At 43.8% G+C, this 14,194-nt stretch overlaps 1 protein-coding gene across 2 annotated transcripts in view; it reads right to left on the bottom strand.

The window, feature by feature from the left end:
• LOC110537442 (glycerophosphodiester phosphodiesterase 2) overlaps window positions 1-13,967 on the bottom strand; it is a 69,154-nt gene extending 55,187 nt beyond the window's left edge. The window contains exon 1 of one of the 2 annotated variants that reach the window (XM_021623495.3): window positions 13,613-13,967. The gene's annotated coding sequence lies outside the window, so the exon portion shown is untranslated. The remainder of the gene's footprint in view (window positions 1-13,612) is intronic. The other variant, XM_036937394.2, reaches the window with a different exon arrangement.
• Between the last annotated feature and the right edge of the window lie 227 nt (window positions 13,968-14,194).

The raw sequence follows: 14,194 nt of genomic DNA, 5'->3' as shown, positions 1-14,194 counted from the left end.
CCACCCGGCACAGCCAGAAGAGGACTGGCCACCCCACACATGCTCTCTCTAATTCTCTCTTTCTTTCTTTCTCTCTCTCGGAGGACCTGAGCCCTAGGACCATGCCCCAGGACTACCTGACATGATGACTCCTTGCTGTCCCCAGTCCACCTGGCCGTGCTGCTGCTCCAGTTTCAACTGTTCTGCCTTATTATTATTCGACCATGCTGGTCATTTATGAACATTTGAACATCTTGGCCATGTTCTGTTATAATCTCCACCCGGCACAGCCAGAAGAGGACTGGCCACCCCACACATGCTCTCTCTAATTCTCTCTTTCTTTCTTTCTTTCTCTCTCTCGGAGGACCTGAGCCCTAGGACCATGCCCCAGGACTACCTGACATGATGACTCCTTGCTGTCCCCAGTCCACCTGACCGTGCTGCTGCTCCAGTTTCAACTGTTCTACCTTATTATTATTCGACCATGCTGGTCATTTATGAACATTTGAACATCTTGGCCATGTTCTGTTATAATCTCCACCCGGCACAGCCAGAAGAGGACTGGCCACCCCACATAGCCTGGTTCCTCTATAGGTTTCTTCCTAGGTTTTGGCCTTTCTAGGGAGTTTTTCCTAGCCACCGTGCTTCTACACCTGCATTGCTTGCTGTTTGGAGTTTTAGGCTGGGTTTCTGTACAGCACTTTGAGATATCAGCTGATGTACGAAGGGCTATATAAATACATTTGATTTGATTTGATTTGATTCAATAGTGGCGAGCTTTACAGCTCTCCAGCCGATGCTTAGCATTGCGCATGGTGATCTTAGGCTTGTGTGCGGCTGCTCGGCCAAGAGTTATTGTGCTGACATTGCTTCCAGAGGCAGTTTGAAAGTCATTAGTGAGTATTTATTTTTACGCGCTACTCGCTTCAGCACCTGGCGTTTCCATTCTATGAGCTTGTGTGGCCTACCACTTCGCAGCTGAGCCGTTGTTGCTCCTAGACGTTTCCACTTCACAATAACAACACTTGTTGACCGGAGAAGCTCTAGCAGGGCAGAAATTTGACAAACTAACTTGTTGGAAAGGTGGTATCCTAGGACGGTGCCCCAGCATCACTGCTCTAGAGGAGATCTGCATGGAGGAATGGGCCAAAATACCAGCAACAGTGTGTGAAAACCTTGTGAAGACTTACAGAAAACGTTTTACCTCTGTCATTGCCAACAAAGGGTATATAACAAAGTATTGAGATAAACTTTTGTTTTTGACCAAATACTTATTTTCCACCATAATTTGCAAATAAATTCATAAAAAAATCCTACAATGTGATTGTCTGGATTTTTTTTTCTCATTTTGTCTGTCATAGTTGAAGTGTACCTATGATGAAAATTACAGGCCTCTCTCATCTTTTTAAGTGGGAGAACTTGCACAATTGGTGGCTGACTAAATACTTTTTTGCCCCACTGTATATGACGTAATGACGACATTGTAAATGTTGCACTACACATGCAACACAGCATTTCTAACCCAGCCCACAATATCTGCTGTGTGGATCGAGCAGTAAACAAGTTGAGCAGTCATTTGAAAGAGTAATAAAATTCAGTGAGACAACTCTAATGGAATTCATTGCCCTTGACAATCAACAGTTCTCTGTCGTGAGTGATGTTGGCTTTCGCCGACTGGTCGAGCACCGGTACACACTACCAAGTGCGCTATTTTTCAGATGTTGCCCTACCGGAGTTACACAGTGATGCAGAAGGTTAGAATTGGTGGATAATGTTAAACAAGGTTGGAATGTGAAGCAATGAAATGGGATATCAGTCTACTCGGTGACACCCACAGAACACAACTGTGAAGAGTTCACGCAAATTTTAGCATCGTAGCTCTTATCGCGGGACTGTGACTGTGAAATCACCTCCCCAGTCAGCCTATTTTGTGTATTGACATTCATATTGCTCTGTACAGCTTACCTAAGGATTGGGGATCAATGAAATGGGGTTTCAGTCTACTCAATAATGAAGATATTTTTCCCCAACGTCCTCCTCAGAGGTACCAGACTCCAAAACATCCACGCAGTATTGTTTTTCCTCAGGAATAGTGTTCAATACAAATAGGTTGACAATAAATGTGTCTCAATTCACGGTTGTTTCAGAGTCCCGCAATATGCCCCCAGTGCAATTCTAAAGTATTATACATCCAGTGTGATTTCAACAGATTTTTGCAAATTAAACAATTATTGTCTTCTGTTGATTTTATATAACAACATTGCAACCTCGTTTAGCATTATCTATTCAATTATGGCATATGTAATAACTACGTAAAAAATGTATGAACACGTTCAATTATTATGTGGCGTGCAGTCATATTCAGGTCCTGATTGGTCAACAAGCTTATTTGACACGTCAAATAATGTTATATACACTGCTCAAAAAAATAAAGGGAACACTTAAACAACACAATGTAACTCCAAGTCAATCACACTTCGTTGAAATCATAATAATAGACAACAGGTGGAAATTATAGGCAATTAGCAAGACACCCCCAATAAAGGAGTGGTTCTAAAGGTGGTGACCACAAACCACTTCTCAGTTCCTATGCTTCCTGGCTGATGTTTTGGTCACTTTTGAATGCTGGCGGTGCTTTCACTCTAGTGGTAGCATGAGACGGAGTCTACAACCCACACAAGTGGCTCAGGTAGTGCAGCTCATCCAGGATGACACATCAATGCGAGCTGTGGCAAGAAGGTTTGCTGTGTCTGTCAGCGTAGTGTCCAGAGCATGGAGGCGCTACCAGGAGACAGGCCAGTACATCAGGAGACGTGGAGGAGGCCGTAGGAGGGCAACAACCCAGCAGCAGGACCGCTACCTCCGCATTTGTGCAAGGAGGAGCAGGAGGAGCACTGCCAGAGCCCTGCAAAAATGACCTCCAGCAGGCCACAAATGTGCATGTGTCTGCTCAAACGGTCAGAAACAGACTCCATGAGGATGGTATGAGGGCCCGACGTCCACAGGTGGGGGTTGTGCTTACAGCACAACACCGTGCAGGACGTTTGGCATTTGCCAGAGAACACCAAGATTGGCAAATTCGCCACTGGCACCCTGTGCTCTTCACAGATGAAAGCAGGTTCACACTGAGCACGTGACAGATGTGACAGAGTCTGGAGACGCCGTGGAGAACTTTCTGCTGCCTGCAACATCCTCCAGCATGGGTCAGTCATGGTGTGGGGTGGCATTTCTTTGGGGGGCCACACAACCCTCCATGTGCTCGCCAGGGGTAGCCTGATTGCCATTAGGTACCGAGATGAGATCCTCAGACCCCTTGTGAGACCATATGCTGGTTCGGTTGGCCCTGGGTTTCTCCTAATGCAAGACAATGCTAGACCTCATGTGGCTGGAGTGTGTCAGCAGTTCCTGCAAGAGGAAGGCATTGATGCTATGGACTGGCCCGCCTGTTCCCCAGACCTGAATCCAATTGAGCACATCTGGGACATCATGTCTCGCTCCATCCACCAACGCCACGTTGCACCACAGACTGTCCAGGAGTTGGCGGATGCTTTAGTCCAGGTCTGGGAGGAGATCCCTCAGGAGACCATCCGCCACCTCATCAGGAGCATGCCCAGGCGTTGTAGGGAGGTCATACAGGCACGTGGAGGCCACACACACTACTGAGCCTCATTTTGACTTGTTTTAAGGACATTACATCAAAGTTGGATCAGTCTGGAGTTTGGTTTTCCACTTTAATTTTGAGTGTGACTCCAAATCCAGACCTCCATGGGTTGATACATTTGATTTCCATTGCTAATTTTTGTGTGATTTTGTTGTCAGCACATTCAACTATGTAAAGAAAAAAGTATTTAATAAGAATATTTCATTCATTCAGATCTAGGATGTGTTATTTTTGTGTTCCCTTTATTTTTTTGAGCAGTGTATATATCTTGTGTTTGTGTAATTGGTGTCAAATGGTGTTATAGTGTTATATATTTTTTGACACGCAAAGACCCAAATGGCGTTCCATAGAAATCCTGATTGAGAATGAAAAGACTGAACAAATGAACAATGAAACAGCACAGCAAGTAAGTGAAAGAAATAGGTTTTGATTATGTTTTTCTGGTAATGGGGACATACGTAAATGCCAACAAAATTACTTTTTGGTCAGTGGTGTGTGTGTGTATGTGCGCGCGTGTGTAACCATTATTTAACTAGGCAAGTCAGTTAAGAACAAATTCTTATTTACAATGATGGCTTACCCAGGCAAAATCCGGGACGAAGCTGGGCCAATTGTGCGCCACCCTATTGGACTCCCAATCACGTCTGGATGTGATACAGCCTGGATTCGAACAAGAGACTGTAGTGACGCCTCTTGCACTGAGATGCAGTGCCTTAGACCACGCGTCCATGTGTTGTGTTAGCGTTTTTATTGTACTAGAATGCAAAAAAAGGCTGCAAGAACGTTTAATATTGGTTATCGGTATTGGTTTAATTTGGCAATGAAAATATCAGAAATCGGTATCGACCAAAAATGTCATATCGGTGCATCACTAATTCAGACCCTTTGCTATGAGACTCGAAATTGAGATGTTTCTACAACTTGATTGGAGCCCACCTGTGGTAAATTCAATTAACTGGACATGATTGGGAAAGGCACACGTCTGCCTATATAAGGTTCCACAGTTGACAACACAAGTCAGAGCAAAAACCAAGCCATGAGGTCGAAGGAATTGTCCGTAGAGCTCCAACACTGGATAGTGTCGAGTAACAGATCTGGGACAGACAGACTCTTCCTGGAGCTGGCTGCCCGGCCAAACTGAGCAATCAGAAGAGAACGGCCTTTGTCAGGGATGGGACCAAGAACCGATGGTCACTCTGACAGAGCTCCATAGCTCTTCTGTGGAGATGGGAGAACCTTTCAGATGGACAACCAGCTCTGCAGCACTCCACCAATCAGGCCTTTATGGTAGAGCGGCACAACGGAAGTCATTTGTCAGTAAAAGGCACATGACAACCTGCTTGGAGTTTGCCAAGAGGCACCTAAAGGATACTTTGGTCTGATGAAATCAGGATTGAACTGTTTGGCCTGAATGCCAAGCGTCACGTCTGGAAGAAACCTTGCACCTTCCCTATGGTGAAGCATGGTGGTGGCAGCATCATGCTGTAGGATGTTTTTCAGCGGCAGGGACTGGGAGACTAGTCAGGATTGAGGGAAAGATGAACGGAGCGAAGTACAGATAAATGCTTGATGAGGTCCTGCTCCAGTGCACTCAGGACCTCAGACAGGACTAAGGTTCACCTTCCAACAGGACACCGACCCTAAGCACACAGTCAAGACAACGCAGGAGTGGTTTTGGGACAAGTCTCTGAGTGTTCCTGAGTGACATCTCCGGAGAGACCTGAAAATAACTGACGTTCCCATCCAACCTGACAAACATTTCTAAAAAACTGTTTTTGCTTTGTCATTATGTGCTATTGTGTGTAGATTAAAGAGAGGGAAAAAACAATTTAATCCATTTTAGAATAAAGATGTAATGTAACAAAATGTAGGAACAGTCAAGGGGTCTGAATACTTTCCAAATGCACTGTATAGTGTGCCTGAATTTGTCCAATAGAAGCTCTCGTTTGCAACCCTATATCAGCTAGATGTAGGCAAGAGTGTGCAAGGCAGTATTGAATTTGTCACTGTCTGTCACCTTGATTACTCAAAATGTTCTCTCGACCTGTGCACCTACAGTACGTTGTGAACATTCGAGTCAATGTGCGCGGGTACAGGTTAGTCGAGGTAATTTGTAAAGTGACTATGCATAGATAATAAACAGTAGTAGAAGCAGTGTAAAAGCAGTGTGCAAGGCTGTACTGAATGTGTCACTGTATCTCACCTTGATTACTCCAAATTTACTCTCGCCCTGTACACCTACAGTACGTTGTAAACTTTAAATCATAGAGACCTAGCCTAGAGCAGCTCACCATGCTGGGCGAGCTGAGCCGTGGGCACCCTGCCAGAGTCCACACCCTGGACTGGCCCCCAGGAGAGGGTTATGCAGGGACGCCCAGCCCTCCATCACAAGGGAAATATTTTACCCAGGTCAGGTCACCCATCCCCCTATTGACACACTCTGCCTTTTCAGAACAAGAAATCTGATGACAGGTTAAATGTTTATCCCTGTTAGGCTGTTCCATTCAAATGAATAGTTGAACACAAAAGGAAAGGTCTTTATTTTTCTTTTGAATAGGTTTCAAACAGACAAGTGGAGGACAGATGAAGCCAGCAGCTAGCTGCAAAAGGAATGAAGTTTAAAAAACACTCATACCTTTCAATAAATCAAACTGCCAGAGACAAAGTCAGACCGATAATTATTTATCTCAATATTCTCTTAATAAGTTCAAATCAAATGTTATTTGTAATATGCGCCGAATACAAAAGGTGCAGACCTGACAGTGAAATACGTACTTACTAGCCCTTAACTAACAATGCTGTTCAAGAAATAGAGTTAAGAAAATATTTACTAAACATCTAAATCACATCAAAAAGTAACAAGAAAAATGACATAACAATAATGAAGCTATATTTATTTTATATGACTTTAATTTAACTAGGCAAGTCAGTTAAGAACAAATTATTTTTTACAACGACAGCCTACCAAAAGGCCTCCTGCAGGGACGGGGGCCAGGGATTTAAAAAATAAATACAATATAAATATCGGACAAAACACACATCACAACAAGGAAGACAACACAACACTACATAAAGAAAGACCTAAGACAACAAAATAGCAAGGCAGCAACACATGACAACACAGCATGGTAGCAATACAAAACATGGTACACACATTATTGGGCACAGACAACAGCACAAAGGGCAAGAAGGTAGAGACAACAATACATCACACAAAGCAACCACAACTGTCAGTAAGAGTGTCCATGATTGAGTCTTTGAATGAAGAGATTGAGATAAAACTGTCCAGTTCGAGTGTTTGTTGGAGCTCGTTCCAGTCACTAGCTGTAGCGAACTGAAAAGAGGAGCAACCCAGGGATGTGTGTGCTTTGGGGAGCTTTAACATAATGTGACTGGCAGAACGGGTGTTGTATGAGGAGGATGAGGGCTGCAGTAAATATCTCAGATAGGGGGAGTGAGGCCTAAGAGGATTTTAAACATAAGCATCAACCAGTGTGTCTTGCGACGGGTATACAGAGATGCACAGTTTACAGAGGAGTATAGTGCAGTGATGTGTCCTATAAGGAGCATTGGTGACAAATCTGATGGCCGAATGGTAAAGAACATCTAGCCGCTCGAGAGCACCTTACCTGCCAATCTATACATTATGTCTCCATAATCTAGCATGGGTAGGATGGTCATCTGAATCAGGGTTAGTTTGGCAGCTGGGGTGAAAGAGGAACGATTACAATAGAGGAAACCAAGTCTAGATTTTACTTTAGCCTGCAGCTTTGATACGTGCTGAGAGAAGGACAGTGCACTGTCTAGCCATACTCCCAAGTACTTGTATGAGGTGTCTACCTCAAGCTCTAAACCCTCAGAGGTAGTAATAACACCTGTGGGAAGAGGGACAATCTTCTTACCAAACCACATGGCCTATGTTTTGGAGGTGTTCAGAACAAGGTTAAGGGTGGAGAAAGCTTGTTGGACACCAAGAAAGCTTTGTTGTAGAGGATTTAACACAACATCCGGGGAGGGGCCAGCTGAGTATAAGACTGTATCATCTCTAAATAAATGGATGAGAGAGCTTCCTACTGCCTGAGCTATGTTGTTGATGTAAATTGAGAAGAGCGTGGGGCCTAGGATCGAGCCTTGGGGTACTCCCTTGGTGGCAGGCAGTGGCTGAGACAGCAGACTTTCTGACTTTAAACACTGCACTCTTTGAGAGAAGTAGTTAGCAAACCAGGCCAAAGACCCCGCAGAGACACCAATACTCATTAGTCGGCCCACAATAATGGAATGGTCTACCGTAGCAAATGCTTTGGCCAATATACAGGGGGTACCGGTAGCAAGTCAGGTTAGTCGAGGTAAATCCTGGATGTCAGGATGCTTGGCCCCAGTGATGTACTGGGCTGTACGCACTATCCTCTGTAGCGCCTAAATGTCAGATGCCAAGCAGTTGCCATACCAAGTGGTGATGCAAGTGGCGATGCTCTCGATGGTACAGCTTTCAAACTTTTTGAGGATCTGGGGACCCATGACAAATATTTTCAGTCTCCTGAGGGGGAAAAGGTGTTGTCGTGCGCTCTTCACAACTCTCTTGATGTTTTAGGACCATGATAGTTTGTTGGTGATCTGGACACTAAGGAACTTGAAACTCTTGACCCGCTCCACTTCAACCCCATCGATGTTCAGCCCTCCTTTTGCTATAGTCCACGATCAGCTCCTACATCTTGCTCACATTGAGGGAAAGGTTGTTGTCCTGGCACCACACTGCCATGTCTCTGACCTCCTACCTATAGTCTGTCTCATCGTTGTCTGTGATCAGGTCTACCATTGTTTTGTCGTCAGCAAACTTAATGATGGTGTTGAGCGGCGTGCTTGGCCACACAGTCGTGGGTGAACAGGGAGTACAGGAGGGGACTAAGCACACACCCCTCCTGTACTAAGCGCGCACCCCTCCTTTGTCTCGGGTTTCCGGCATGATGGTGTTGATGTGAGCCATGACCATTCTTTCAAAGCACTTCATGGCTACCGACGTGAGTGCTACGGGGCGGTAATCATTTAGGCAGGTTACCTTTGTTTTCTTTAGCACAGGGACTATGGTGATCTGTTTGAAACATGTAGGTATTACAGACTCGGTCAGGGAGAGGTTGAATGTCAGTGAAGACACTTGCCAGTTGGTCCACACATGCTTTGAGTACACGTCCTGGTAATCCGTCTGGCCCCGCAGCTTTGCGAATGTTGACCTGTTTAAAAGGTCTTGCTCACATTGGCTACGGATAGCGAGATCACACAGTCGACTGGAACAGCTTGTGTTCTCATGCATGCTTCAGTGTTGCTTGCCTCGAAGCAAGCATAAAAAGCATTTAGCTCATCTGGTAGGCTCGCGTCACTGGGCAGCTCGCGGCTGGGTTTCCCTTTGTAGTTCGTAATATTTTTCAAGCTCTGCCACATCCGACAAGTGTCAGAGCTGGTGTAGTAGGATTCAGTCTTAGTAATATATTGACATTTTGCCTGTTTGATGGTTTGTCTGAGGGCATAGCGGGATTTCTTATAAGCGTCTGGATTAGTGTCCTGCTCATTGAAAACGGCAGCTTTATCAATTTGCTCAGTATGGATGTTGCCTGTAATGCATGGCTTCTGGTTGGGAAATGTACATACGGTCACTGTGGGGACAATGTCGTCGATGCACTTATTGATGAAGCCGGTGACTGAGGTGGTATACTCCTTAATGCTGTTGGGTGAATCCCGGAACGTATTCCAGTCTGTGCTAGCAAAACAGTCCTGTAGCGTAACATCCACGTCATCTGACCATTTCCATATTGAGCGAGTCACTGGTAAATCCTGCTTTTGCTTGTAAGTAGGAATCAGGAGGATAGAATTATGTCAGATTTTCCAAATGGATAACGATGGAGAGCTTTGTATGCGTCTCTGTGTGTGGAGTAAAGGTGGTCTATAATTTTTTCCCCCTCTGGTTGAACATGTGACATGCTGGTAGAAATTAGGTAAAAAGGCCACCATTAAAGTCCCCAGCCACTAGGAGTGCCGCTTCTGGATGAGGATTTTCTTGTTTGCGCATGGCCTTATACAGCTTGTTGAGTGCAGTCTTAGTGCCAGCATCGATTTGTGGTGGTAAATAGACGGCTACGAATACTATAGATGAGAACTCTCAGGCGAACAATACCTTGAGACTTCTTTAATAATAGACATCGCGCACCAGCAGTTATTGACAAATAGACACACAACCCCGCCCCTCGTCTTACCAGACATAGCTGCTCTGTTCTGCCGATGCACGGAGATTTCGATTCCTCGTTTAGCCACGTCTCGGTGAAACATAAGATATTACAGTTTTTAATGTCCAGTTGGTAGGATAGTCTTAATCGTAGATCATCCAGTTTGTTTTCCAATGATTGCACATTCGCCAATAATATGGAGGGTAATGTGTGGTTTACCTACTCGTCAGTGAATTCTTCAAGCACTCCTTGGGGTTTAACATACAATACTGCCAATGGTTGATGCAGTTAACTGGAGAAATATCTATAACAGAGCTTTTTGGAATAAAATTTACCCTGGGCAGGAAAATATCCCAGGTAGTAAGACTTCAGAGGCCTTTAAAGGATCGCTGCAGGGAGTTTCATAACTGCCGCCGTACTGTAGCTGAGGAACAAGTGTCCCAGGGGCAAACAGAGAAAAGCAAAACAACCTGAAACAAGACAAGAGACAGGGTGGTGTGTATTACAAAACAACTGGCAAATCAAATATTAGAGAAGGGTGTAGTCCCCTTTGGGAATTAGTCCTAAATTGTATAAATTGTTAAAAACTAGAGAAACAGTCGCAGGTGTGGGGATGCTGTGCAATGTTGGTTTCTCTATTTTTCCATGGAAAAAGATACAACAATTCCATAATCCACTGCAAATGTCTGTCAACACACTCTATCAGACGGCACTGTCTAGTTCCACCTGTGAGAGATGGAGAAATCAGTCTGGTTGTCTGTTTGCTGACCGGAGTGTCTTCAACACCCGTTGTTTTAACGCGTCCCCCTAGCAACTTGTAATAACCATGCAGAAGAGCCACCCAACTGACTGGCCCCTAAATGTCTTGTGACATCTTTCATCAACAGTCTCCTCTCAGCTGTTTGTGGTTATCTGTCCATAGCCAGAGGGACTGAACTGAAGAGACAGGACTTCCTTCCTGTTGGGGTGTCATTATGTCTTTCCTCTGAGTCTGGCTTCCCTGGTCAAAAGATCTACCACACTCCATCTCAATCATCTCAAGTTGCTTCCTCTGCTCATCTCCTGTTTGAGTCTGCTTTCTTTGAAGCTACCAACCAACACTGCTACATCTCAATAATCTAAAGTGGCTTCCTCTCCTTGTCTCCTTTTTTATTCTGCTTTCCTTGATGCTACCTACCAACATGGCTGCATCTTAGTCATCTAAAGTGGCTTCCTCGTCTCCATCTGCACTAGTATGAGAAGTATGACAAGCCAAGTAAAATCCTTACAGCAGAGGGACTTGTTTTCTTCTGTCCAGCATGCAGGTAAAGAAGAGGAGACAAGGAGAGTGAATCTGTTTAGATTATTTGAGAGGCTGCCCACAACAACCTGAGAAGACTTCTCTAGGTTTCTCTCCCTGTGTCTCACTTCCTTGCCAAATCTGTTCTAGAACCATCCTCTCAGACGATAGCATTGTTCTAGAATTGGCTTCTCAGATGAGAGCACATGTCAAAGTTACCGTTGTCATTAGAATCATCAGCTCATGGTTATTCATAGAATAATCCACTGAGTCTCTGCCATGGATATATATATAATTAGCTCTTTATATTGGTCAGTGTTACTTATCTCCAGGCTCCCTCATCATTCATTCATTCCCTCATGAAAAATATATTACATGAGTTATTCATTCCTGGATCTCTCATTCAGTGTGTTCACCTCCCCACAATAGGGTTTTCATTAGAGCAATGTTCTCATCATAGCTACTCATCAAAGGGGTGGGAAGACATTGAACATTTACTAACACTGCCCTCATTCAAACCATAGGTTCAGATATGACTCATACTACATGTGAAATCAATCATCGCTGAGGTTGCTGGTGCCAGAAATAGACTTTGCTGGCACTGTGTTATGTACCTGACATTATCAGGTAGTGGGTGGATGTGGCTTAAAGCTGATTGAGATGTCCCTTAGTAGCAACGCTGTGTAACCTCTTGGCATTAATTTGATCATTCATGCAGAGTCTGCCACATTGAGGCCAAATCATTATTTCATTAATGATGATTCAGACCTGACAGATAATAACCTCATGATGACGTAGGTTGGGAAAGGCAGGGTAAGATACAGACTGGAAAGTGTTGTTACAAAAGCACTGGCTCGACACTCTTAGAAAAAACGGTGCTATCTAGAACCTAAAGGGTTATTTGGCTGTCCCCATAGGAGAACCCTTTGAAGAACTATTTTTGGTTCCAGGTAGAACCATATTGGTTCCAGGTAGAACCTTTTGGGGCTCCATGTAGAACCTTTTGGGGCTCCATGTAGAACCTTTTCCACAGAGGGTTTTACATGGAACCCAAAATGTTTCAACCTGGAACCAAAAGGGTTCTCCATGGAACCTCTCATATGGGGACAACCAAAGAACCCTGTTGGAACCCTTTTCTCTAAAAGTATAGTCTCTCGACCAGATTCTCAAAGGCAAAAAAAAAAAGTCAACTTAATTAACCCAATTAATTAAAATGGAGATCCTAGAGTTGCTTATGACTGAGATGTTACAACGGCCCTGGTGCGATTTGTTGCTGTGATTACTAGAGCCCATCCCAACCTTCTCTCTAAAACTATTGACGGATCTGGTACAGGACAAAGATAGGAAGAGATCCATATCACAACCTGGTTGGCCAACACCTGGTGAAAATATTTCAGTCAGTCTACGGGCTCCCGAATGGCGCAGCGGTCCAAGGCACTGCATCTCAGGCTGTATCACAACCGGCCGTGATTGGGAGTCCTATAGGGCGGCACACAACTGGCCTAGCGTCGTCCGGGTTAGGGTTTGGCCTGGGGTAGGCCGTCATTGTAAATAAGAATTTGTTCTTAACTGACTTTCCTAGTTAAATAAAGGTTCAATAAATACAAATAATAACCTGTCAAAATGTCAAAACAGGCCTCAATATTAATTGTATTAAAACACAAAGCGAAATGTGTGCATTCACAAATGTTGATCTTCTCTCAGAAATCATAATCTCTATGACAGGCCCAAGCTAGACAAACAGATAATAGCAGCCCAGAGATGTCTTTGCTGGCCCAGTCATATATGGCAGAGGACCCAAATGTAACTATGAGCCATTTCTTCATTTGGCCTTGAATTTAACTCTGGTTATAGATCAATATATGAGATATATGAGATATGAGTTGGGAAATAGTTTGCATAAAGTTGCCCTTCTGCAATCTGTAACATATATAGTATTGTCTAATTACTCAGCTAGTACTACACTGTAATTGCAGACACAGTGTATAAAACAACTAATTCAACTAGAATTGAAGCAAGTGGCCAAGTACTTTCTGCATTGGTCACTAGTACAGTTACTGTGTAGTTATTTGGTCATTACGCAAGTGAATTCAATTTCTATTTAACTAGGTATCAGTGCAACTTAATGTAAGGGTTGACCAGGAATTGTAGGCTACAGTGAGAAATAATACAGTAAGGTATGATGATGGTGATGTGATAGAGAACAAAAATCATATTTAAACTGTCCAGGTCTGGTCAGCCACTGTGAGCTACTTTACCTGTGCCAATTAACATGTTTTATATACATTATACAGGATGTATATTTTATCTACCCAGTTAGCCAAAATAAATACAACTTTCTGGTCATCATGGTCTCATTGCGTCTCATGAAATGATAGCAGGGAAACAAGGCACTTCACACAGGTCAATAGACTATGTGACAGCGATCGGATTATATGAAACGTAATCCGTTAACCTGCGCACAATGTCAACACTCACCTTCCCTCCACGACCGTGTATCTTCTCCAAAGCAAAACGTATAAAACAGGTTCCTGTCTGTCACAGCTATGTTCTTGTGAGATTAGGCTACACCAATACTTGTCCCCTCTTTGAAGTTATTGCAGATTCAAACTTCAAATAATACGCAAATGTGTGGTTTCTGGTTATATTGGCAACCCATCTAATGACAAAACATCACATGAATTAAACTAAACGCAGCGAGGATTATATTTCAAATGACAATGTCCGAAGTTATTTTTCTTTAAATCCCAAGAAAATTACTCACAGGACTGTGACTCGCCGACACACTTCGCAGATCAGGAGAGGACCTTAATCCATTCGACACGGTGTGGGTGGAGCTACAGTGTATCCTCTGCATTTGCCCTGGTTCTAAATAGAGGGCGTTAGAAACTAGTGACACAATGAGCATCGGAGGTATGATCAACTGAATCAGGTCTACACATTGGATAGGTAAATAAAAGTGCACACTGTAAACGACATATTCCAATAATGACTAAATAACGCAATTATTTTTTCCATAGGTTCCCTGCAAGGATCATATTCCTAATCAGGGCCAGATTA

Source organism: Oncorhynchus mykiss, chromosome 12 (genome assembly GCF_057628025.1).
Source record: "Oncorhynchus mykiss isolate SJ-2025 chromosome 12, ASM5762802v1, whole genome shotgun sequence".
Taxonomy (NCBI): Eukaryota; Metazoa; Chordata; class Actinopteri; order Salmoniformes; family Salmonidae; genus Oncorhynchus; species Oncorhynchus mykiss.
The sequence above is the reverse complement of the archived record's forward strand: the minus strand, read 5'-3'. Positions and strand labels throughout refer to the sequence as shown.